Source organism: Schistocerca cancellata, chromosome 3 (genome assembly GCF_023864275.1).
Source record: "Schistocerca cancellata isolate TAMUIC-IGC-003103 chromosome 3, iqSchCanc2.1, whole genome shotgun sequence".
Classification (NCBI taxonomy): Eukaryota; Metazoa; Arthropoda; class Insecta; order Orthoptera; family Acrididae; genus Schistocerca; species Schistocerca cancellata.
The window spans coordinates 146,596,903-146,622,652 of NC_064628.1; positions in this window are offsets into that span (position 1 = coordinate 146,596,903).

Here is a 25,750-nt window from a genome sequence, read left to right on the forward strand (position 1 = left end):
GGTGCAGGGGGCTGTCTACAACGACGTTCGAGTTTTTCTTTATGGGGTCCTTAGTAGATAGGTTCTAAAAAGGTGACTCGCTTCGAGGTATGAGAGTGCAACGAGTATGATTATGGCCACTTCTGAATCATATTCGTGGCACTCTCATATCTCGAAACGAGTCATCTTTTTCGACCATATCTGCTAGAGAATGAGATTTTCACTCTGCAGCGGAATGTGTATTGATATGAAACTTCCTTGCAGATTAAAACTGTGTGCCGGACAGAGACTGGAACTATGGACCTTTGCCTTTCGCTGGCAAGTGCTCTACCGTCTGAGCTACCCAAGCACGACTCACGACCCCTCCTCACAGCTTCAATTCTGTCAGTACTATCAGCTTCAATTCTGTCAGTACTGTCAGCTAAGGATCCCTACAGCAAAACTCCAGCATCGTTTTAGACAGTCCCTCTGCATCTTGTAACTGTTTCTGAATCGCTGTCCTGCCCTTCCTGCAGCTTTGTCCACGCGATCATCCCAATTTAAGCCAGGACTGAGCAGAAGTGAGAAAGCACTATATCTACCAGCTTCTGTGGAGAAAGAGGGTGAGCTGTGTTAATGCAACAGGACCATATCTTGACCAGTCGGTGGAAATGGGAACATGCTGTCGTAGTTCCGCCAACCCTGCCAATGTGTAAGGTTAGCGCCAAACGAAGCTTTCTCCTGCAACGCAAAATAGTAGAAAAGACAATGCAAGCAGCTACAGGTGTGTTTATTATCGAAAAAATTAGGAAGGCCCCACATCATACGGGGACTGGGAGAAGAAAGAAGATTTTGCTACTGTAGTGTGGCGCATTTCCAAACTACACACAGGTACCACAGTCCGAAAGAGATCTGCATCCCTCATGATGCATACATGTCTGTCCCCCAAACATTCTGTCTGTCCTCGTTATTTTTTAACATCCAATAGAGAAAACTACGAGCAACAAAAACTTCACTAACGTCACCCAGTAGAGAATTCGATAAGATGTTACAGCATCTCTCCCTTATAATATGTTGAAAACAAATATCGCCTGCGTCTTGACATTGACCATATGTGGTGATCCCATTAAATAAGCATGTATTGGTCCACTCAGTGATGGAAGTCACTTACACAGACCAGTGAGTCGCGATCTTGTCAGTGTGTTCGAATGTGGCGATATACATCGCAAAATTAAAACAAACTATTGTTTGCGATCATTCTAAAAATTTATTTAGAGAATTATGCAATTAGATTTAATAACTGCTGAAGCACCTCGTCCTCAAAGACAAGGGAAGCATGTTGTATTTCCCATAAAAGACAGCGAAGTGTCTTAGGGAGGAAGACTGAGAGGTTTCACAAGCATGCCACGATTTTTTTTAGAGACAGTGGTGGTGCTGTTCCACGTTCCTCGGCATAAGACGTGTAACTACAGCGTAAACTGCTTAAACATTCTCGCATCATTTGCTAAGCTCTCTCTCTTTCTCTCTCTCTCTCTCTCTTTGTTCAGTGGTACATTTAGTTCTGTGACATCCTCAAGAGATGAATGTGACAATATTCTGCACACTGCTTAAACACCAAATTTAATAATTCCTGAGGAAGTTCATGTTCAACGACCAGGAGTTTCTCTTTGTCAGAAAGAACGAAAGTGTACCAGGGATGAGGGGGAGGGCTGCGGGTACTTCTAGAGTGACAGTAAGTGCTTTGCACATGCTACCCTACGGTTGCTGGTGGCCAGTTCTGTGAGACTTGAGTATGGCTTCTTACAGCAGCCACGACTCTGCTGCAAGGAGGATGCACAAGAAAATTTTTCAGATATGTTTAGTGTGATCTGTTACAGTGTAATTACGTGGCTCCTTCCCCTATCATAGTTAAAAAAAGCTCCACAATTGTTTAGCATCGCCTAAATTGTTTAAAACACCACCATTAGTTTCGAGGTGTATTGCGATTTCAGAAATAAATAAACAACATTCATAAACAAATTGGTTAGGCAATGCATCGTGCACGCTATATTAGGCTATCGTTGTAAGGTCATCCCATTCCAGCAGCTAAATACAGACCTAGCGAATTTCCCACCATTTTCACTGGCCGCTATCTTGTATAACGTCACGGAAAAGGGAGGGTCAACAGCACCCTCTGGTGGTGGTTCAAACGTTCAAATGTCTGTGATTTCCTATGGAACCAAACTGATGAGATCATCGGTCCCTAGACTTACACACTACTATAACTAACTTACGCTAAGTACAACACATACACCAATGACCAAGGGAGGACTCGAACCTCCGGTGGGAGTTGCTCCCCGAATCGTGACATGGCACCCCTAACTGCGCGGCCACTCTGTGCGGCTCCTGGTAGTGGTGGTGTGAACTAGATCAGCTGGCCTCCAGACCTCAAGGTGGACATGCTGGCTGAAGCTACTGTCTAGTGCTCATTGAATGGCATCTGAACTTGCTTTAATAAGCAATATACTGCACTGAATATCACATAAAGATTTATGTGCATCCTGTCCAGCAGAACAGCACAGACTGAGTCCTTTTCCCACCACTTTCCAGTGGTGGAGAAAGTGGAGGGGAGGGGGAGGGTACGTATGAGGAGAGGAGTGGAGGGGAGGGGAGGTGGGGAGGGGGTTGGAGTTAGGTTAGTGGAGGTAGCCCATCTGACCTAGTTTCCTGCATAAATTTGAATTTCTCACTATGACATCAGTGACACATCGATGGTCGTCATCTTTGATCCACCATCTTGAATAATTTTTGCAACAATGCAGAGTGGGGTGATGCCTCCATTGTACCACTACTGTCAATATGTCATAGAACAACGAATCAAAAAAATGGTTCAAATGGCTCTGAGCACTATAGGACTCAACTTCTGAGGTCATCAGTCCCCTGGAATTTAGTACTACTTAAACCTAACTAACATAAGGACAACACACACACCCATGCCCGAGACAGGATTCGAACCTGCGACCGTAGCGGTCGCGCGGTTCCAGTCTGTAGCGCCTATAACCGTTCGGCCACTCTGGCCGGCAACAACAAATCACTTCCTGACAATTCAGTATGGAGTTTAATTGTCTGTTTAGTTGATTGGGGATATGTGGCCTTAACATTGGAGATGATGTATTTTATACATCTTTTATTTTTCAACCACATATTGCGTAGTCTGATTTCAGGCATCCACCGACATTCACAATCAGATACTAATTCACTGTTTCAGCAGTTTCATGTTTAGCCTATAATATTTTATGTGCAACGTTATCGAAATTTAGTAGAAATGCAATAAATAGACCTGCTCTTAAACATAATAACGGCTACATTCTTTAACATACTTATAATTTTTCTGACAACCATTGAACGATAATGGGTATTTGTGAGTTATTTTCACTGCCATAAAAATCGGCGTGGCAGCACATTCGGGAAGCTTTCTGAGTAGCTCGTAAAAAATGGAACAGCGTGCAATTCGTCCTTTAAAAACGGTATGTGAGTAGCAGAGGTGATATGGCGGCTGGACTGTTGTTACACACCTGAGGCGCTCGCGGCTAGACAATGTTGTCACACACTGAGCAATATTGAGATCTGTACATTTCTCAAATCTGCTAGGGGTTGGTAAGCCACTAGTGGGGTAATATTGGAAGAAACCAAGATATGACAGAACACATTCTGTTGCTGTGTACTACACCAACACACAGCACGCCAAATTTGCACCATAATGTAATAAGCTGCAACAAGATGTCTAACGTTTTCCGGACGACAAGAGACAGTGTAGTAATGGGTTGCAAGGGTCACACGTCTCTCAAGTCAATTAACTTGCACGTTGTGTGTAGCCGATCCTCTTCTCTGGGTAACCAGCTACGTCGATCTCCCAAAAGCTTCTTCTCCGAAGACTACAGCTGGTTGAAGGAATTTATTAAACTACTTATCTATCCTTGAAATAATTTGAGTACTCGTAGAATACTCTTCAGTTCAATCACTTTATATTTTCAACTTCTACAGACAACAACTTCTGCAAGCTGACTTACTCCTTAAACATTAGACTCATTTACACATATTCAAATATCATTGGTTTGATAACCAAATAATATATGAACAACATACATGTGTCTTGCTTCGTTCACAGCCACGACATGAAGTAAGTTAAAAGTCTCTAGTCTCAGGCTAGTGCAGTACGTAAATGTACATAGAAATCTATATTCAATTCTTCATTAGTCTTTCGATAATCAACACAGACACTAAAGAGCACAGAATACTACATAAACCTTTCTTGTTCTTGTCTACCCGTAGTCGAAAACTCTGAGGACGTTACAGCAGGTACTTGTCTGTCGCCGTTCGGCCGCCATGTCCAGCTTTTTCTCGTAACTGTTTGGCGTGGCGCACACAGCCACACAAACTCAACGGTCGGCTATCGCGGCCGAGTTAAGCGGCGCCTGCAACTTAGTGCCGGCGCGTTCCGCCAGACGGCGCTAGAGGCGTTACCGCCAATCAGCCGCGAACTACGCACGACCATGAGCCTTTTTTCCGGCGCGGATTGTCACACTATGATATCACCATCCACCAGTCAGGAATCGCCAAAGGCCGTCAATCATCACTCCGGCATCAGCGGAGGAAGACTGGAACAGCCGTGTTAAATAGCCGGAAGAAAGGGAAACAGGCGTCTTTCGACCCGCCGCCGACTGCCGCCCGGAAGAGGCAGCCGGAACCTCCAGGTGCCACGCCTTCGCTATGCCGGCCATCGACCCCGGACTCTGCGCCCGTCTACTTCCTCGGCATCCGCCGGAAAGCGTCGAGAGAAAACCCGACAAAGGAATGTAAATTCAGTTCAGCTGCTAATATTTCATTTCAATAAGGTGGCATATTCTTTAGCTTGTTATAAAATTTTGGTAGGAGAAGATACCTTTTGTTTTCGAAGAAAGTTTATCTTTTTGTAAAATTAAGCGGTGGCCTTGCTCCACCTAATAAAAAATTTTTGTTCGCACATGGGTGATAATCTGTGGATATAACACTGTTTTTTGACCTGCACATACAAATAGGCGATGCGCAGTACGGCGTATTCGTTTCTCCCACTCACTTCTGAAATATCGGTGGAAGACCGAGTGGTACTAGAATTTACTCCGAAATTCTCGAAGCACTACAAAATGGTTCAAATGGCTCTGAGCACTATGGGACTTAACTTCTGAGGTCATCAGGACCCTAAAACTTAAAACTACTTAAACCTAACTAACCTAAAGATATCACACACATCCACGCCCGAGGCACGATTCGAACCTGCGACCGTAGCGGACGCGCGGCTCCAGACTGTAGCGCCTAGAACCGCTCGGCCACTCTGGCCGGCGAAGCACTACAGATGGTGTCTTTCTGATAGAGCGGCGCAAGTTGTTTGGATGTCAAAAATGGATTATTGAACTGATACAGAAGTTCATTGTTTTGAAATTGAAGCCTTACAGGATAATAAGTTTGTTGATGTGTATTATTAGCCAAATCCGTCAGATACGGTATCATCATCAGAGATAAGCATCAACTAAATATAATTACGTGACATACCGTATTTTGGCATGTGACTATGTGGCTTATCATGGCAGTGTGGCACAAGTACTCGTATTTGTGACTGGCATTATGAGGTGCCTACTACAGAGGTTATTGGATTATTGTAGCCTGCCATTTTACACCTTCTGTAGCTTTGTAGGTTCATCCTACTAGTCATTTCTGCATTTTCTTGCTTCTGTAATGAGGAAAACTTAACTCAGAATATAACATAAAAGAAATACAGCAACGGCTGGACATCCTACAAAATTTTCAGGACTTACAGTGTTGCAATTTTTGGCCTCAGATCCTGATTCAAATATCCGGAAACACGCTGTTCAAGGAGACTTCCGTGACATTTATGTGAATAACCGTGACCGTTCCACACGGGCAACATTGATTACGACCTTAACATCAAAATATCGTAGGCCTACTCCTGCACAACTAAGAAACTGTCTAAAGTCATAAGCCTGCTTCCATATCCAAACATATGCTGCGTCATGGCTATCATTTCTCTGGCCCATTTCTAAGCCACAGAATAGGTTGATGAACTTGAATTGATGGCACTATTTTAGATCACGCTGAGACCAACGTGACCTGTGATAAGAGACGCCAAATGAGGGCATTGAAAATTTGGTGATACACAACGACAAGCCACAAATTGATATGTATTCCCCGTACTTATTTTTTTTTATTATTCAAAATTGTCTATTTCATTTTTTAAGAGTACCTTAGTGTATGTGCAGTACTTTGTAACACAATAAACAAACATCTAATGTTCATCATTAGATTTATGAAAGTTTTTCATCCTTCGAAAGTCTCTCTCACAAAATTTACTTAATGCTTGTTACCATTATCTAGCCCTAAGCGCCACATCTGTCCCAATAAAACAACACTGCAGTTCAACACGAGGAGTGGAAATTTCTACGCACTTGATCTTTTTTGTTTCAAAAGATTGACGTGGGAGACGGAGCGTACGTTATGAACAATGGGCAACAGTGAACAGTGCATAACGGAAAGAGAATCATCAACCCCGCTCTAGAGATTCATCAAAATCATAAGCAATAATCGATTAATGCCAACTCGTTCTATGTCTACCTCTAAAGATGGGGATTCAAAAGTAATGCAACACAATTCTTTCTCACTCAGTTTCAGTTTAAAAAATGCAGAATATATAGCGGGACATGACGGAATATTCCCACTTCAGCACCGATAGTTTCATGAAGCTCCGATTGCTGACGGCGTTATGCGTAACCTTCAAAACGGTATCTGTAACGGGTGACAAAGAGCTGTCACTGAGTTTCTTTTGGCGAAAAACCAGAGTATCTGAGTCACTCTTGGGTGCCTGCAGAAAGCCTACGAAGACCTGGCTGCGAAGACTAGCACAAGTCGTCGGGCGAGGCGTCAACCACCACCGGAACAAAGTCGCACGAAGTGTCCGATCTTCAGCGTGCCTGCCGGCCGCACAAAGCTGTGACACCTGCCATGTTGGAACATCTGGACACTCCTATTGGAGGTGACCAACGGAACACAGTCAAGCACTTTACTGCGCAACTGGACGTCTTGGAAGCAAAGCCAGCGCTGTATCGTGTGTGAGATACAGAGACGAGCGAGTGTTCCCGGACTTAACGCCAATTTACCGCTAGTAGCACCACGTCACCTTAACGCGTCTGCGGGTAACGCGCGAGTATTGCACCACAGTTAAGTATGAAACTAAAAATCAAAATTGACGTTTAAAGCTTTGTTAAAATATACACTCCTGGAAATGGAAATAAGAACACCGTGAATTCATTGTCCCAGGAAGGGGAAACTTTATTGACACATTCCTGGGGTCAGATACATCACATGATCACACTGACAGGCACATAGACACAGGCAACAGAGCATGCACAATGTCGGCACTAGTACAGTGTATATCCACCTCTCGCAGCAATGCAGGCTGCTATTCTCCCATGGAGACGATCGTAGAGATGCTGGATGTAGTCCTGTGGAACGGCTTGCCATGCCATTTCCACCTGGCGCCTCAGCTGGACCAGCGTTCGTGCTGGACTTGCAGACCGCGTGAGACGACGCTTCATCCAGTCCCAAACATGCTCAATAGGGGACAGATCCGGAGATCTTGCTGGCCAGGGTAGTTGACTTACACCTTCTAGATGCACGTTGGGTGGCACGGGATACATGCGGAAGTGCATTGTCCTGTTGGAACAGCAAGTTCCCTTGCCGGTCTAGGAATGGTAGAACGATGGGTTCGATGACGGTTTGGATGTACCGTGCACTATTCAGTGTCCCCTCGACGATCACCAGTGGTGTACGGCCAGTGTAGGAGATCGCTCCCCACACCATGATGCCGGGTGTTGGCCCTGTGTGCCTCGGTCGTATGCAGTCCTGATTGTGGCGCTCACCTGCACGGCGCCAAACACGCATACGACCATCATTGGCACCAAGGCAGAAGCGACTCTCATCGCTGAAGACGACACGTCTCCATTCGTCCCTCCATTCACGCCTGTCGCGACACCACTGGAGGCGGGCTGCACGATGTTGGGGCGTGAGCGGAAGACGGCCTAACGGTGTGCGGGACCGTAGCCCAGCTTCATGGAGACGGTTGCGAATGGTCCTCGCCGATACCCCAGGAGCAACAGTGTCCCTAATTTGCTGGGAAGTGGCGGTGCGGTCCCCTACGGCACTGCGTAGGATCCTACGGTCTTGGCGTGCATCCGTGCGTCGCTGCGGTCCGGTCCCAGGTCGACGGGCACGTGCAACTTCCGCCGACCACTGGCGACAACATCGATGTACTGTGGAGACCTCACGCCCCACGTGTTGAGCAATTCGGCGGTACGTCCACCCGGCCTCCCGCATGCCCACTATACGCCCTCGCTCAAAGTCCGTCAACTGCACATACGGTTCACGTCCACGCTGTCGCGGCATGCTACCAGTGTTAAAGACTGCGATGGAGCTCCGTATGCCACGGCAAACTGGCTGACACTGACGGCGGCGGTGCACAAATGCTGCGCAGCTAGCGCCATTCGACGGCCAACACCGCGGTTCCTGGTGTGTCCGCTGTGCCGTGCGTGTGATCATTGCTTGTACAGCCCTCTCGCAGTGTCCGGAGCAAGTATGGTGGGTCTGACACACCGGTGTCAATGTGTTCTTTTTTCCATTTCCAGGAGTGTAGTTTAGTGTTGTAATGTTTCAAATATCATGTCTTAATGTTCTAAACTGAACAGTTTACGTAAAAATGCCGTTTTAAGAGAAAAATAAGTGGCGCTAAATAGTATAGCTGGAAAGCCAGAATTTGGTCAGAAGATGTCTTTAGAACTCTGGTGCAAGTTTCCAAAACCATAGAACACAATTTCACACCAGAATCCACGTTTTTAGAAAAAATCAGAGGCGCTAAATATTGGACTTATAAACATGAAAATTTGTTTTATGCCTCATTTCGCCCCAAAAATAATAACTGAGAGATCACGTTAAGCTACCTCTTATAGTTTTTGAGTAATTAAGTAAAAACCTATTTTGTAATTAAAATGTACCCAATTGTTGTCCCAATTGTTGTAGATTGAGTACCTGTGATATAAATGATAGAGAATTTTGGTTAAAGTGGATGATAAAATACACTAAGTGATAGAGTCATACCAAATTTGAGAGTTGTAGTAATTATAACTACTGACGTAAGTTCTAGTAAAGATATGGATCTACCGTTGGCTCCTCTATAAAAATTCTAGAAGGCAAAGTTTTCATTCTACCGAGCTGAAACTTTTTCGGTGATTTCATACAACGTAACGGAATACAAATAAAAATTAAAAGGTTTCTGAAGTAATTTGTAACCATATTATTAAAGTAAATTTATATGCCCGAGAAAGCGGTCGTTCGGAGGCTGCTGCTGTATGCAGATAGCCGTAAACAACAGATGTTCCCTTAGCCGTCCGCTACGGCACCTATATAAATACAGCCAGGAAGGTTCACTTCGCATTCAGCTACTGTAAGATCCACTTCTGTTAAACGTCGGATCGCGCTCTGCCTCGGATGACGTCAGAGCCGAACTGTGTCAAAGGGCGTATTTCTTTTGCTGCATGCATAATGGCCAGAGGTGGGCCAACGCGTTATTGACTTGCTCAATTTGTAAAGCTCTTTCTGTTGAATACATCATCTTTTTTTCTAATACAGTAATCATTTGTTTGTCTGTACATACACATCACGTCTACCGATTTCCGTCCCATTCGGAAAATTTCTTCGTGCTGCGCCCGTATTCCCTTTTTTCTCTTAGAGTGTAAAATGAAAACACTTGATACGTAATTCTTTCTTAATAACAAATTGTGAAACTGCATCACTATTTTTATTCTTAGCAGTTTGTTTTTATGTCTAGAAAGATTCAAAAAAGCATAAAAAATCTCGGAAGCCACTTTACAACATCATCCACTGTAGGTTACAAAGAGAGTGAGTGTATACTTCAAAGTCCTCCTCTTGGAAACATACCTTTGCTCATCAGTTGTATTGAGACGGGAGATTTAACGTCAACGTTGTTCGATAATTTCATGGTTTGAGACTTAAGCTGCTCATAAGATATTTAGATGACTTTCTTAGGCATCATGAAATGTATGACGGGAGCCAAGGCGACAGTCAATGACAAAATGAACGCAACAGCTTGACAAAATAAGTTGCAAGTGAAGGGATCAATCTTATGGTCTAACGGGCATAATACTTCGGCGACCCATCTTGAACAGTTGTGTTGAACTGACTGCCTATGGGTGAGTGCGCTTCTCGCCGCCCTTCCGTCCACGAGAAGTATCCGCTTGTACCTTAACTGCCACTGTATCCAGTTTGCTACTGCGGCAGAGTGTTTTTACCTGCTGTATAATTAAAGCAAATCTGAGTTCCCTAGTCTTACTGAGGCTATAGCCGCAGTCGCGATTGATCAAGTAGTCCAATACTCGCTTGATTCGAAGGGGGGACGTCCAAGCAATCGACCAAAATGCCAATTTCCGATTTAAGTTTTATTTATTAGTAGAAATCATGGACAATAAGTTCCCAAACGGTCAATGATTAAATCTTGTCCGAAGTGCCTTAAAATAATTAAATGTGTGACGCAACTTCCTGCCACGCCACCTTTTGAAACAGCAATTCAGTACTAGCTCGGTGAACAACAATTCTGGGGATTACTTTAAGTAAACTTGAATGGGATACACCTAGAAGGCTGTGATATCCACTTTTTGGTTTTATAGATCATTTTTGCCTCTGTTGCGAACCTTAGAATCAATAAAAAACCACCTGTCTTTTATTTTCTGACATAAATATCTACAACTTTCACAAGAAGAGGCTTCTAAATTGTATCCTGGATGTTGTCAAACCCACTTACAGGTCCCTGGACGACCGTGAACTTCAAAAGAAGTGTGTTCATGGCAAAACCCAGAACCCAAATGATAGTCTAAATTCACTTATAAGGAAACGATGCCCTAAAACCATATTTTAATTTTCCACAATTTTGATGATTGCAGTTTATGATACAGTTCTTGTATTTATCTATGGAAACGTAGGGAGAATGAAGTTTATACGGATAATGAGCTTTAGGACAGGAAATTTCACTCAAGACACCTTACAGCGCCTCTCTGCAGCAGAAGACCTGGTAAAGGAAAGGAGGCAGAAAACAATAAACCAGAAAGAAAGCCTAGAAGGGAAAAAGGCCCCTGATTACAAACCTGGGGCCTTCTGAAAACGTGACATAAAGAAAAACGTGAGGTTGAGCTTTAAAAAGAATTTCCTGAAAATTATTTTTTATTAAATTTATGTACCGTTTCTCAGAATCTGAGAAGGCAAAATTATGAAATGTTGTACACTATTTCCACAAACCCAATAAATGGGGGGGTTCGATTCCCGGCGGGGTCAGGGATTTTCTCTGCCACGTGATGGCTGGGTGTTGTGTGCTGTCCTTAGGTTAGTTAGGTTTAAGTAGTTCTAAGTTCGAGGGGACTGATGACCATAGATGTTAAGTCCCATAGTGCTCAGAGCCAGAGCCAATAAATGGTGTCTCAAGATTAAATTTTGGAATTATGAGCGTAAGCTGAGATACTGGGCAAAGTGCTTGGAATTTTGCAATAATTTTGTATTACACTTAATAATTATAGTTAAAAATTATTAAAATTCTCCTGTTCGACATCATGAGAGAAGCATACTACATGCAAAGAGATTAAGCAGAGACAATTTTTTACAAATCTCGTCAACACTTTTAGAGAAAAAGGTGCATATATTATTCATCATCATCATCATCATCATCATTTAAGACTGATTATGCCTTTCAGCGTTCAGTCTGGAGCATAGCCCCCCTTATAAAGTTCCTCCATGATCCCCTATTCAGTGCTAACATTGGTGCCTCTTCTGATGTTAAACCTATTACTTCAAAATCATTCTTAACCGAAACCAGGTACCTTCTCCTCGGTCTGCCCCGACTTCTCCTACCCTCTACTGCTGAATCCATGAGTCTCTTGGGTAACCTTACTTCTCCCATGCGTGTAACATGACCCCACCATCTAAGCCTGTTCGCCCTGACTGCTACATCTATAGAGTTCATTCCCAGTTTTTCTTTGATTTCCTCATTGTGGACACCCTCCTGCCATTGTTCCCATCTACTAGTACCTGCAATCACCCTAGCTACTTTCATATCCGTAACCTCAACCTTGTTGATGAGGTAACCTGAATCCACCCAGCTTTCGCTCCCATACAACAAAGTTGGTCGAAAGATTGAACGGTGCACAGATAACTTAGTCTTGGTACTGACTTCATTCATGCAGAAGAGAGTAGATCGTAGCTGAGCGCTCACTGCATTAGCTTTGCTACACCTTGCTTCCAGTTCTTTCACTATGTTGCCATCCTGTGAGAATATGCATCCTAAGTACTTGAAACCGTCCACCTGTTCTAACTTTGTTCCTCCTATTTGGCACTCAATCCGTTTATCTTTCTTTCCCACTGACATTACTTTCGTTTTGGAGATGCTAATCTTCATACCATAGTCCTTACATTTCTGATCTAGCTCTGAAATATTACTTTGCAAACTTTCAATCGAATCTGCCATCACAACTAAGTCATCCGCATATGCAAGACTGCTTATTTTGTGTTCACATATCTTAATCTCACTCAGCCAGTCTATTGTTTTCAACATATGATCCATAAATAATATGAACAACAGTGGAGACAGGTTGCAGCCTTGTCTTACATATTATTGTTTGAAAATAAAATTTTTAATTCCATAAAAAGTTATATGTATAATCTAAGAAAATTAAGAGTAAATGTCTTAATTTAATGATAAGCGTGATTAAAAATTTCATTCTCGTGTCTTCAAAATTGCGGACATAGTGCATCCTTTGAATCTTGTGTGTTAGACCGTCAGTGACAAAGCCGCTCGTGTTCCTACTGCTAATAAGGCGAGTACACCGTCCGTTTATTATATATTTTTACGAGCTTCAAACAAGAGCGACTTATTTTCGGTTACCTGTGTAGTTACTAGCATATTTTCGTAATTTCTAGCGTGTTTCAGTGCTTACTAGGAACAACCTTTAATTTTAAAAACAGTGTAGCGTAGAGTACCGCCTTTGCTATAGACCCTTGTATCGATCCTCGCATCGTACAGGCTTTTGTTTGTTTCCTTAGAACAGCTCAGTGTCGGTTAGACCGTCAGTGACACAGCCGCTCGTATTATTGCTGCTAATAAGGCTTCTGTCACAAAGCTCGAGGCTGCTGCCTAGGTGCATCACTGTGGGGGGTCGGACGCGGGGATGCGAGGGACGTCGAGCACGACCCACGTGTCCCCCGATCGGTCCACTGCTGTGGTCGCCTCGGATACTGCCTCCACTGAGGTTGACCCGTCATCCGTGGTCGAGTGGGAGATCATTTCAAAGTCTGGCAGGCAGCAAAAGACTTTCTGAGGGGCCGATCATAGGGCCTCCCCGGTTCGTTTTATGAACAGGTTTCGGGCGTCGTCTGTGGCTGACGAAGTCTCTGAGCCGGATGCAGTCGTCCGCCCTGTTCCAGAGAAAGCTTCTCCTCCCGCAAGGTCTGGGCATTCGCAGAGGGGGCATGGCTGGCAAGTGGGAGCTCCAACGTTAGGCGCGTAATGGGGCCCCTTAGGAACATGGCTGCCAAGGAGGGGGAGCAATCCAGTGTGCGCTCCGTGTGCATACCGGGGGGAGTCGTTCCGGATGTGGAAAGGGTTGCTTCCGGATGCCATGAAGAGTACGGAGGACAGCCAGCAGCAGGTGGTGGCCCATGTGGGCACCAATGACATGTGTCGCTTTGGACCAGAGTAGATTATCTCTGGTTTCGGGCGTTTAGAGGAAATGGTAAAGACTGCCAGTCTTGCCTGCGAGATTAAGGCGGAGCTCACCATCTGCAGCATCGTCGGCAGAACCGACTGTGGTCCTCTGGTGCAGAGCCGAGTGGAGAGTCTGAATTAGAGGCTCAGGCGGTCTGTGACCGTGTAGGCTGCAGATTCCTTGACTTACACCATCGGGTGGTGAGTTTTCGGGTTCTGCATAATCGGTCAGGGGTCCATTACACACAGGAAGCGGCTACACGGGTAGCAGGGGCTGTGTGGAAGGGACTGGGCGGTTTTTTAGGTTAGAGGGTCTCAGGAAACCACAGAAAGGGCTTCCGTCTAAATGGTTCAAGTGGTGCAAATGGCTCTGAACACTATGGGACTTAACTGCTGCGGTCATCAGTCCCCTAGAACTTAGAACTACTTAAACCTAACCGACCTAAGGACATCACACACATCCATGCCGGACGCAAGATTCGAACCTAAGACCGTAGAGGTCGTGTGGTTCCTGACTGTAGCGCCTAGAACCACTCGGCCACTTCGGCCAGCCGTCTAAATGGGGGCAGGGAAAACACAGTAAGGTAGTTGTAAATAGTCGTAGCTAAGTTGGGAAATAACTAGAGCTCCAAGCCCTAATAGAAAGCACTGAAGCTCAAATAGTTATAGGTACAGAAATCTGGCTAAAGCCGGAAATAAGTTAAGCCGAAATTTTTTCAAATGACCTAACAGTGTTCAGAAAGGATAGATTAAATACAGTTGTTGTTGGAGTATTTATTCCTGTCAGAAGTAGTTTACTTTGTAGTGAAATTGAATTAGATAGCTCCTGCGAAATAGTATGGGTAGAGGTTATACCTGATAATCGGACTAAACTATTAATTGGATCGTTTTACCGACACACCCCCCCCCCCCCCCCCCCCGGCACAGGAGATATAGTTGCTGAACATTGCTAAGGAAACTTGAGTCTCATTTCAAATAATTACCCCACTCATACAATTACAGTTGGTGGCGACTTCAATCTACCCTCGATATGCTGGAAACATATGCGCTTAAAGCCGGCGGCAGTCATAAAACATCATCCGAAATTGTACTGAAAGCTTTCTCATAAAATTATTTTGACAACTAGCTAATGTGCCCACTCGAAGCGTAAATCGTTGCGGAAGCACACTTGACCTCTTAGCAACAAATAATCATGAACAAATAGGGAGTATTATGACGAATACAGAGATCAACGATCACAAGGCAGTTGCTGCTAGGCTGAAAACAGTAACACCCACAAACATAAAAAGGAAATGCAAAGTACATCTGTTTAAAAAAGCTGATAAAAATGCTTCACGACTTTTTAAGATACAGTCAGCACTCCTTTGGATCTGATCACGTAAGCGTAGAAAAGATGTGGAATAACATCAAAAAGATAATATCGACGGCAGTCGAGAGATATATACCACATAAACTAATAAGTGATGGTACTGAGCCCCAAGGTACACAAAACGGGTCAGATCGCTATTGCAGAAACAACGAAAAAAGCACACTAAATTAAAAAGAACGCAATATCCGCAAGACTGGCAAAGTTTTGGAGAACTTCGAAATGTAGTGCGTGTTTCAATGCGAGATGCTTTTAATAATTTCTATAACGAAATTCTGTCTCGGAATTTGGCCGAAAACCCAAAGAGATGCTGGTCATATATGAAGCACACTAGTGGTAAGACGCAATCAATACCTTCACTGCGCGATAACAACGGTGAAGTTACTGATCACAGTGCTACTAATGCAGAGTTATTAAACACGGTTTTCCGAAACTCCTTCACCAAAGAAGAAGAAGAAGACGTAAATATTCCCGAATTCCAATCAAGAACAACTGCGAAGATGAGAAGCATAGAAGTAGATATCCTCTCTGTAGCAAAGCAGCTTAAATTACTTAATGAGATCCAGATTATATAAAAGTTAGTCTCCTTTCAGAGTATGCTGATGCATTTGCTCCATATCTAGCAGTTATATACAACCGGTCGCTCAAGTCACATCAGTACCCAAAAAGGGAAATAGGGGTAATCCGCTGAATTACAGGCCCATCTCACTAACGTTGATTTGCAGCAGGGTTTTGGAATATATACTGTGTTGTAACTTTATGAAATACCTCGAGGAAAACGATTTTACTGACACGTAGTCGGCATGGATTCAGGAAACATTGTTCTTGTGAAACACAACTAGCTCTTTACACTCACGAGGTAATGAGTACTATCGAAAGAGGACGTCAGATTGACTCCATATTTTTAGATTTACAGAAGGCTTTAGACACCGTTCCTCACAAGCGTCTTCTAACCAAGCTGAGTGCCTATGGAATATCGCCTGAGTTACGCGTTTGGATTCGTGATTTCCTCTCAGAAAGGTCACACTTCGTGGTAATAGACGGAAAGTCATCGAGTGAAACAGAAGTAATATCCGGCGTTTCCCAAGGAAGTGTCGTAAGCCCTCTATTGTTCCTGATCAATATTAACGACATAGGAGACAATCTGATCACCCCTCTTTGATTATTTGCAGATGATGCTGTCATTTACTGTCTTGTAAAGTCATCAGGAGACCAAAATGAATTCCAAACTGATTTAGATAAGACACCTGTGTGGTGCGAAAAGGGGTAGTTGACCCTGAATAAAGAAAAGTATGAAGTTATTCACATGCGTATTAAAATAAATCCGCTGAATTTCACACAAATCTGAAGGCTGTAAATTCAACTAAATAGTTAGGGATTACAATTACAAATAACCTAAACTGGAACAATCACACATATAATGTTGTGGGTAGAGCAAATCAGAGATTGTGTTTCATTGGCAGAACGCTTAGAAGGTGCAACAGATCTACTAAAGACGCTGCTTACGTTACATTTGTCCACCCTATTCTGGAATATTGCTGTGCGGTGTGGGATCCGCATCAGGTGGGAATGACGCATGACATCGAAAAAGTACGAAGAAGGGGAGCTCGTTTTGTATTATCGCGAAATAGGGGAGATAGTGCCACAGACGTGATACGTTAATTGCAGTCTCAATCATTAAAACAAAGGCGTTTTTCGTTGTGACGTGATCTCCTCATGAAACTTCAATCACCAGTTTTCTCCTCCAATTGGGAAAACGTTCTGTTGGCACCCACCTATATAGGGGGAAATGATCATTACGATAAAATAAGAGAAATCAGGGCCCGCACAGAAAAATTTTAGTGCGCCGTTCGAGAGTGGAACGGTAGAGAGTCAGCTTGAACGCAGTTCTTTGAACCCTCTGCCAAGTACTTAATTGTGAGTAGCCGAGTAATCACGTAGATGTAGACGTGTGTGTTTTTCACGAACGTCCCCACTCAGGGAATCAATGGTTTCTTTTAAATAGCAGTCTGCACCAGAACATTCGTACGGTTGGAACCCACTCTGTGTATTTCAGTTGTACAAAGGGCACTGCGAAGAGCAGCCTTGTTTGCAGCAGCCAAATATGCCTTTGGTATTCGCAGTAGCTATCTTCTACTATGTGTACCATCTCCATAACATACGTCACGCCGCATTGGCTGGTTTTTCTAAGACATCAGACTTACAGAGTGAGAGGTTGTTCTTGAATATACACTCCTGGAAATTGAAATAAGAACACCGTGAATTCATTGTCCCAGGAAGGCGAAACTTTATTGACACATTCCTGGGGTCAGATACATCACATGATCACACTGACAGAACCACAGGCACATAGACACAGGCAACAGAGCATGCACAATGTCGGCACTAGTACAGTGTATATCCACCTTTCGCAGCAATGCAGGCTGCTATTCTCCCATGGAGACGATCTTAGAGATGCTGGATGTAGTCCTGTGGAACGGCTTGCCATGCCATTTCCACCTGGCGCCTCAGTTGGACCAGCGTTCGTGCTGGACGTGCAGACCGCGTGAGACGACGCTTCATCCAGTCCCAAACATGCTCAATGGGGGACAGATCCGGAGATATTGCTGGCCAGGGTAGTTGACTTACACCTTCTAGAGCACGTTGGGTGGCACGGGATACATGCGGACGTGGATTGTCCTGTTGGAACAGCAAGTTCCCTTGCCGGTCTAGGAATGGTAGAACGATGGGTTCGATGACGGTTTGGATGTACCGTGCACTATTCAGTGTCCCCTCGACGATCGCCAGTGGTGTACGGCCAGTGTAGGAGATCGCTCCCCACACCATGATGCCGGGTGTTGGCCCTGTGTGCCTTGGTCGTATGCAGTCCTGATTGTGGCGCTAACCTGCACGGCGCCAAATACGCATACGACCATCATTGGCACCAAGGCAGAAGCGACTCTCATCGCTGAAGACGACACGTCTCCATTCGTCCCTCCATTCACGCCTGTCGCGACACCACTGGAGGCGGGCTGCACGATGTTGGGGCGTGAGCGGAAGACGGCCTAACGGTGTGCGGGACCGTAGCCCAGCTTCATGGAGACGGTTGCGAATGGTCCTCGCCGATACCCCAGGAGCAACAGTGTCCCTAATTTGCTGGGAAGTGGCGGTGCGGTCCCCTACGGCACTGCGTAGGATCCTACGGTCTTGGCGTGCATCCGTGCGTCGCTGCGGTCCGGTCCCAGGTCGACGGGCACGTGCAACTTCCGCCGACCACTGGCGACAACATCGATGTACTGTGGAGACCTCACGCCCCACGTGTTGAGCAATTCGGCGGTACGTCCACCCGGCCTCCCGCATGCCCACTATACGCCCTCGCTCAAAGTCTGTCAACTGCACATACGGTTCACGTCCACGCTGTCGCGGCATGCTACCAGTGTTAAAGACTGCGATGGAGCTCCGTATGCCACGGCAAACTGGCTGACACTGACGGCGGCGGTGCACAAATGCTGCGCAGCTAGCGCCATTCGACGGCCAACACCGCGGTTCCTGGTGTGTCCGCTGTGCCGTGCGTGTGATCATTGCTTGTACAGCCCTCTCGCAGTGTCCGGAGCAAGTATGGTGGGTCTGACACACCGGTGTCAATGTGTTCTTTTTTCCATTTCCAGGAGTGTATCAAGTAGTTCTCGTTACCATGGAACATTATCGGTTGCCGTAATATTGTGTCCATTGTATATTGAAATATGACCGTACTGTTGTGAGTCAGTTAACTAGTTACTCGGTTATTCCGTCAAAAATTACTCCGAGAACGACTGAAGAATCACATCATGGCGCCGTATCTCTTTCTGTCATGTATTACAGTTGTAGGAATTAAAGGAAAGGCACCACCGTTTGGCCTCAGACGAACCAATCATATTCCACCAATCACCGTGCCATCCTCAAAAACACGCATCATTTGGATGTGGTACGGAGGAGCGTGCAGTCCGCACACAACCCTCTCAGCCGATGTCGGAGTTGTAGACATTGGATCTGCTATTACTCATTCAAGCAGCTTCTCAGTTGGGATCAGGAGCATGAATGGATCCGCAGTCCAGTCCTCGCACCAAGGAGAAATTCACAGCTGTACTTGGAATTGGAGCACGATTCTCCTAATGGAAATCAGCCGCACTGACCACATAATTATGGAAGCAGACTATTATAGTAGTGCACGCGGATAAATAAACATCCTTAAGCAATCACTCTACCTTCATAGAGATTACGTAGAGGTATTACACCAGCTGCAGCCGGCCGGGGTGGCCGAGTGGTTCTAGGCGCTACAGTCTGGAACCGCGCGACCGCTACGGTCGCAGGTTCTAATCCTGCCTCGGGCATGGATGTGTGTGATGTTCTTAGGTTAGTTATGTTTACGTAGTTCTAAGTTCTATGGGACTGATGACCTTACAAGTTAAGTCCCATAGTTCTCAGAGCCATTTCGAACACCAGCAGTAAACTGCCCATCATCAGAATCAGAGTGTCATAGAAGAGTTAGTTGATGATGTCTCTTTTATGGAGCCGGACGCGGTGGCCGTGCGGTTCTAGGCGCTTCAGTCCGGAACCGCGTGACTACTACGGTCGCAGGTTCGAATCCAGCCCCGGGCATGGATGTGTGTGATGTCCTTGGGTTAGCTAGGCTTAAGTAGTTCTAAGTTCTAGGGGACTGATGACCTCAGATGTTGAGTCCCATAGTTCTCAGAGCCATTGGAACCATCTTTTATGGACACCACAGCATCAATAAAAGCTACAAACGGAATAATTTCATTCAGACTGTCAGTTTAAATGAATAGTTTATTAAGCATTACCTCAGGTTTCGAACATAAAACCTGAACAAAACTCACTAGCCTAGTTATGTGTGGCAACTGGCATATGTTATTTAAGTACGAAGATGATGTGACCATAGTTATTTGTGAGATTGAGAAAGCTTACGCTCGAAGTTAGGAAGCTACGATCTTCTCTGCTCCAGACAGGAAGTAATGATACTAGTATCCGTCTTTGGGTTATAAGATTTGCCAGTAGGACACTGTCAGAATGTGAGAGATGATATTCAGCTACAGAACTGGAAGGATTAGAAGCTCTTTAACCAATGGAAAATTTCAATTACAATGTCCACGATAAGCGTATAAAAGTTTTTTGTAGCCACCAAACTTTACATTTTACCGTGAATTGGTAACTTTTGCATCAGTGTCTAGTGTGCTGATCGTTACTGTTACGAGAATATGATCTTTATATCATACATGTGACTGGGAAGGACAACATGGTAGCTGATGTGTTGTTTAGCCTCCTACAAGGGTTACATAAATTTGCCGAATTAGCTCTACAAACAACAGAATTGACAATATTGTTGATAAAGGAACCCACTTATAGAAAAAATTAGTTGTGTCATAATGTATAACCATTACACAAAGCAGTTCCTAGGTGGCTACAGGTCAGAGAATCTTTCGGTCATGAACCTGCAAAACTATGCTACAAAGACAATCACTTCTGCCCCCATCATTAAGAGAAATTTCGACAACATGGTTGTGGAGAGAAGCAGCGATTAGTATGATTAATGAATAATTCAAGAACAGTCTTAATCGCATTTATTATTGTTATAATACCGCCAACCGGTTTCAACCCGACGTAGGGGTCATCTTCTGGGCGTTTACACCATTGGTCTAGGTGCCGTTATGTAGACAGGAGTCATACCACCAGCAGTCGAGCAATGATGTAAACGCCCAGAAGATGACCCCTACGTTGGGTTGAAACCGGTTGGCGGTATTATAACAATAATAAATGCGATTAAGACTGTTCTTGAATTATTGATTAAGAGAACTGTCAATGATAACATTATACTTTCCATGATAATATTTCATTTCACCATCGTGATAAACAGTCATATTAGTTACCTACAGTTTGCCAAGCGTCAGTAGTTTGGTGCTCATATTGTGTATAGGGGCACTATGTCATAAATAAGTTCGTGCAGCAATTATAAAGATATTACTACTTTTCGAATATGAAACGCTGCATACTACGTCTGTACTGGGCACTACACACTGAAGTTTAAATGGTTTGGGTCGAGCCCCTATGTGCTGTGGCACGAGAATATATATATATATATATATATATATATATATATATATATATATATATATATATATACACTCCTGGAAATTGAAATAAGAACACCGTGAATTCATTGTCCCAGGAAGGGGAAACTTTATTGACACATTCCTGGGGTCAGATACATCACATGATCACACTGACAGAACCACAGGTACATAGACACAGGCAACAGAGCATGCACAATGTCGGCACTAGTACAGTGTATATCCACCTTTCGCAGCAATGCAGGCTGCTATTCTCCCATGGAGACGATCGTAGAGATGCTGGATGTAGTCCTGTGGAACGGCTTGCCATGCCATTTCCACCTGGCGCCTCAGTTGGACCAGCGTTCGTGCTGGACGTGCAGACCGCGTGAGACGACGCTTCATCCAGTCCCAAACATGCTCAATGGGGGACAGATCCGGAGATCTTGCTGGCCAGGGTAGTTGACTTACACCTTCTAGAGCACGTTGGGTGGCACGGGATACATGCGGACGTGCATTGTCCTGTAGGAACAGCAAGGTCCCTTGCCGGTCTAGGAATGGTTGAACGATGGGTTCGATGACGGTTTGGATGTACCGTGCACTATTCAGTGTCCCCTCGACGATCATCAGTGGTGTACGGCCAGTGTAGGAGATCGCTCCCCACACCATGATGCCGGGTGTTGGCCCAGTGTGCCTCGGTCGTATGCAGTCCTGATTGTGGCGCTCACCTGCACGGCGCCAAACACGCATACGACCATCATTGGCACCAAGGCAGAAGCGACTCTCATCGCTGAAGACGACACGTCTCCATTCGTCCCTCCATTCACGCCTGTCGCGACACCACTGGAGGCGGGCTGCACGATTTTGGAGTGTGAGCGGAAGACGCCCTAACGGTGTGCGGGACCGTAGCCCAGCTTCATGGAGACGGTTGTGAATGGTCCTCGCCGATACCCCAGGAGCAACAGTGTCCCTAATTTGCTGGGAAGTGGCGGTGCGGTCCCCTACGGCACTGCGTAGGATCCTACGGTCTTGGCGTGCATCCGTGCGTCGCTGCGGTCTGGTCCTAGGTTGACGGGCACGTGCACCTTCCGCCGACCACTGGCGACAACATCGATGTACTGTGGAGACCTCACGCCCCACGTGTTGAGCAATTCGGCGGTACGTCCACCCGGCCTCCCGCATGCCCACTATACGCCCTCGCTCAAAGTCCGTCAACTGCACATACGGTTCACGTCCACGCTGTCGCGGCATGCTACCAGTGTTAAAGACTGCGATGGAGCTCCGTATGCCACGGCAAACTGGCTGACACTGACGGCGGCGGTGCACAAATGCTGCGCAGCTAGCGCCATTCGACGGCCAACACCGCGGTTCCTGGTGTGTCCGCTGTGCCGTGCGTGTGATCATTGCTTGTACAGCCCTCTCGCAGTGTCCGGAGCAAGTATGGTGGGTCTGACACACCGGTGTCAATGTGTTCTTTTTTCCATTTCCAGGAGTACATATCATCATCATCATCATCATCAGCCAATTCAATCATTAGATGATGTGGCCTCTTCGAGTCGTGGATTCAGGTAGGCTTTCAGCAGTCTTCTCCAAGTGGGACGGTCTTGTGCAGTTCTCTGCCAGGTGTTACCAGCGATCTTCTTGATGTCTTTGTTCCATCTGTCTGGTGGTCTTCCTCTAGGCCTCCGGTGCTCTCTCGGACTCCACTCCAGTACTAGCTTCGTCCACCTGTTGTCTTTTCTTCTTGCGACGTGGCCAGCCCACTGCCATTTCAAGGAACCTACTCTCTCTAAGATGTCATTAACCTTCGTCACAGACCGGATGTCATCTGCCCTTTTCCTGTCCTTTCTTGTATAGCCCAGCATTGATCTCTCCATGGCTCTCTGTGCTGTCCTAAGTTTTTAAGCTGAACTGCAGGCAGGTACTGCAGTGAAATTTAAAATACTGAGTCACTCACGTTGATTTACAGTTTGAACAAGTAGTTTATTTTTCTTCAATATATTCACTAAACGTTCTAAATGCAGTCTGAGGGGCTTTCACGTAAGGCGGCCTTTAACAACTGATGCTACAATACTTCACCATAAAATTCATATGTCGCGATCACGGCACTGTACAGTCTGTTCACAATTCACAAAATACACTTTCATCTGCTGTCCTAAACCACTATATTGCGCTCCACTTGATCGCTTTCGAACGTCGCTACATACATACTTGTCCCCGAACGTGCCTACGAACCCACTACTACCTTCAGATGCGCGGAAACTCCGCCTCTTAGCGTTGCTCAGGACCAACTCCCCTGCCATCAAAGATGACCGCCCTATGCACCGTCGAAACAACTGCCTAACTCAAAACAATGTTTGACAAAAAGAATTTTTTTTTTTTTGGTCATCAGTCTTCTGACTGGTTTGATGCGGCCCGCCACGAATTCCTTTCCTGTGCTAACCTCTTCATCTCAGAGTAGCACTTACAACCTACGTCCTCAATTATTTGCTTGACATATTCCAATTTCTGTCTTCCTCTACAGTTTTTGCCCTCTACAGCTCCCTGTAGTACCATGGAAGTCATTCCCTCATGTCTTAGAAGATGTCCTATCATCCTGTCCCTTCTCCTTATCAGTGTTTTCCCCATATTCCTTTCCTCTCCGATTCTGCGTAGAACCTCCTCATTCCTTACCTTATCAGTCCACCTAATTTTCAACATTCGTCTATAGCATCACATCTCAAATGCTTCGATTCTCTTCTGTTTCGGTTTTCCCACAGTCCATGTTTCACTACCATACAATGCTGTACTCCAGAAGTACATCCTCAGAAATTTCTTCCTCAAATTAAGGCCGGTATTTGATATTAGTAGACTTCTCTTGGCCAGAAATGCCTTTTTTGCCATAGCGAGTCTGCTTTTGATGTCCTCCTTGCTCCGTCCGTCATTAGTTATTTTACTGCCTAGGTAGCGCAAGTTCCTTAACTTCATTGACTTTGTGACCATCAATCCTGATGTTAAATTTCTCGCTGTTCTCATTTCTACTACTTCTCATTACCTTCGTGTTTCTCCGATTTACTCTCAAACCATACTGTGTACTCATTAGACTGATCATTCCGTTCAGCAGATCATTTAATTCTTCTTCACTTTCACTCAGGATAGCAATGTCATCAGCGAATCGTATCATTGATATCCTTTCACCTTGTATTTTAATTCCACTCCTGAACCTTTCTTTTATTTCCATCATTGCTTCCTCGATGTACAGATTAAAGAGTAGGGGCGAAAGGCTACAGCCTTGTCTTACACCCTTCTTAATACGAGCACTTCGTTCTTGATCGTCCACTCTTATTATTCCCTCTTGGTTGTTGTACATATTGTATATGACCCGTCTTTCCCTATAGCTTACCCCTACTTTTTTCAGAATCTCGAACAGCTTGCACCATTTTATATTGTCGAACGCTTTTTCCAGGTCGACAAATCCTATGAAAGTGTCTTGATTTTTCTTTAGCCTTGCTTCCATTATTAGCCGTAACGTCAGAATTGCCTCTCTCGTCCCTTTACTTTTCCTAAAGCCAAACTGATCGTCACCTAGCGCATTCTCAATTTTCTTTTCCATTCTTCGGTATATTATTCTTGTAAGCAGCTTCGATGCATGAGCTGTTAAGCTGATTGTGCGATAATTCTCGCACTTGTCAGCTCTTGCCGTCTTCGGAATTGTGTGGATGATGCTTTTCCGAAAGTCAGATGGTATATCGCCAGACTCATATATTCTACACACCAACGTGAATAGTCGTTTTGTTGCCACTTCCCCCAATGATTTTAGAAATTCTGATGGAATGTTATCTATCCCTTCTGCCTTATTTGACCGTAAGTCCTCCAAAGCTCTTTTAAATTCCGATTCTAATACTGGATCCCCATCTCTTCTAAATCGACTCCTGTTTCTTCTTCTATCGCATCAGACAAATCTTCACCCTCATAGAGGCTTTCAATGAATTCTTTCCACCTATCTGCTCTCTCCTCTGCATTTAACAGTGGAATTCCCGTTGCACTCTTAATGCTACCACCGTTGCTTTTAATGTCACCAAAGGTTGTTTTGACTTTCCCGTATGCTGAGTCTGTCCTTCCGACAATTATTTCTTTTTCGATGTCTTCACATTTTTCCTGCAGCCATTTCGTCTTAGCTTCCCTGCACTTCCTATTTATTTCATTCCTCAGCGACTTGTATTTCTGTATTCCTGATTTTCCCGGAACATGTTTGTACTTCCTCCTTTCATCAATCAACTGAAGTATTTCTTCTGTTGCCCATGGTTTTTTCGCAGCTACCTTCTTTGTACCTATGTTTTCCTTCCCTTTTTAGAGATGTCCATACCTCTTCAACTGTACTGCCTACTGCGCTATTCCTTATTGCTGTATCTATAGCGTTAGAGAACTTCAAACGTATCTCGTCATTCCTTAGTACTTCCGTATCCCACTTCTTTGCGTATTGATTGTTCCTGACTAATGTCTTGAACTTCAGCCTACTCT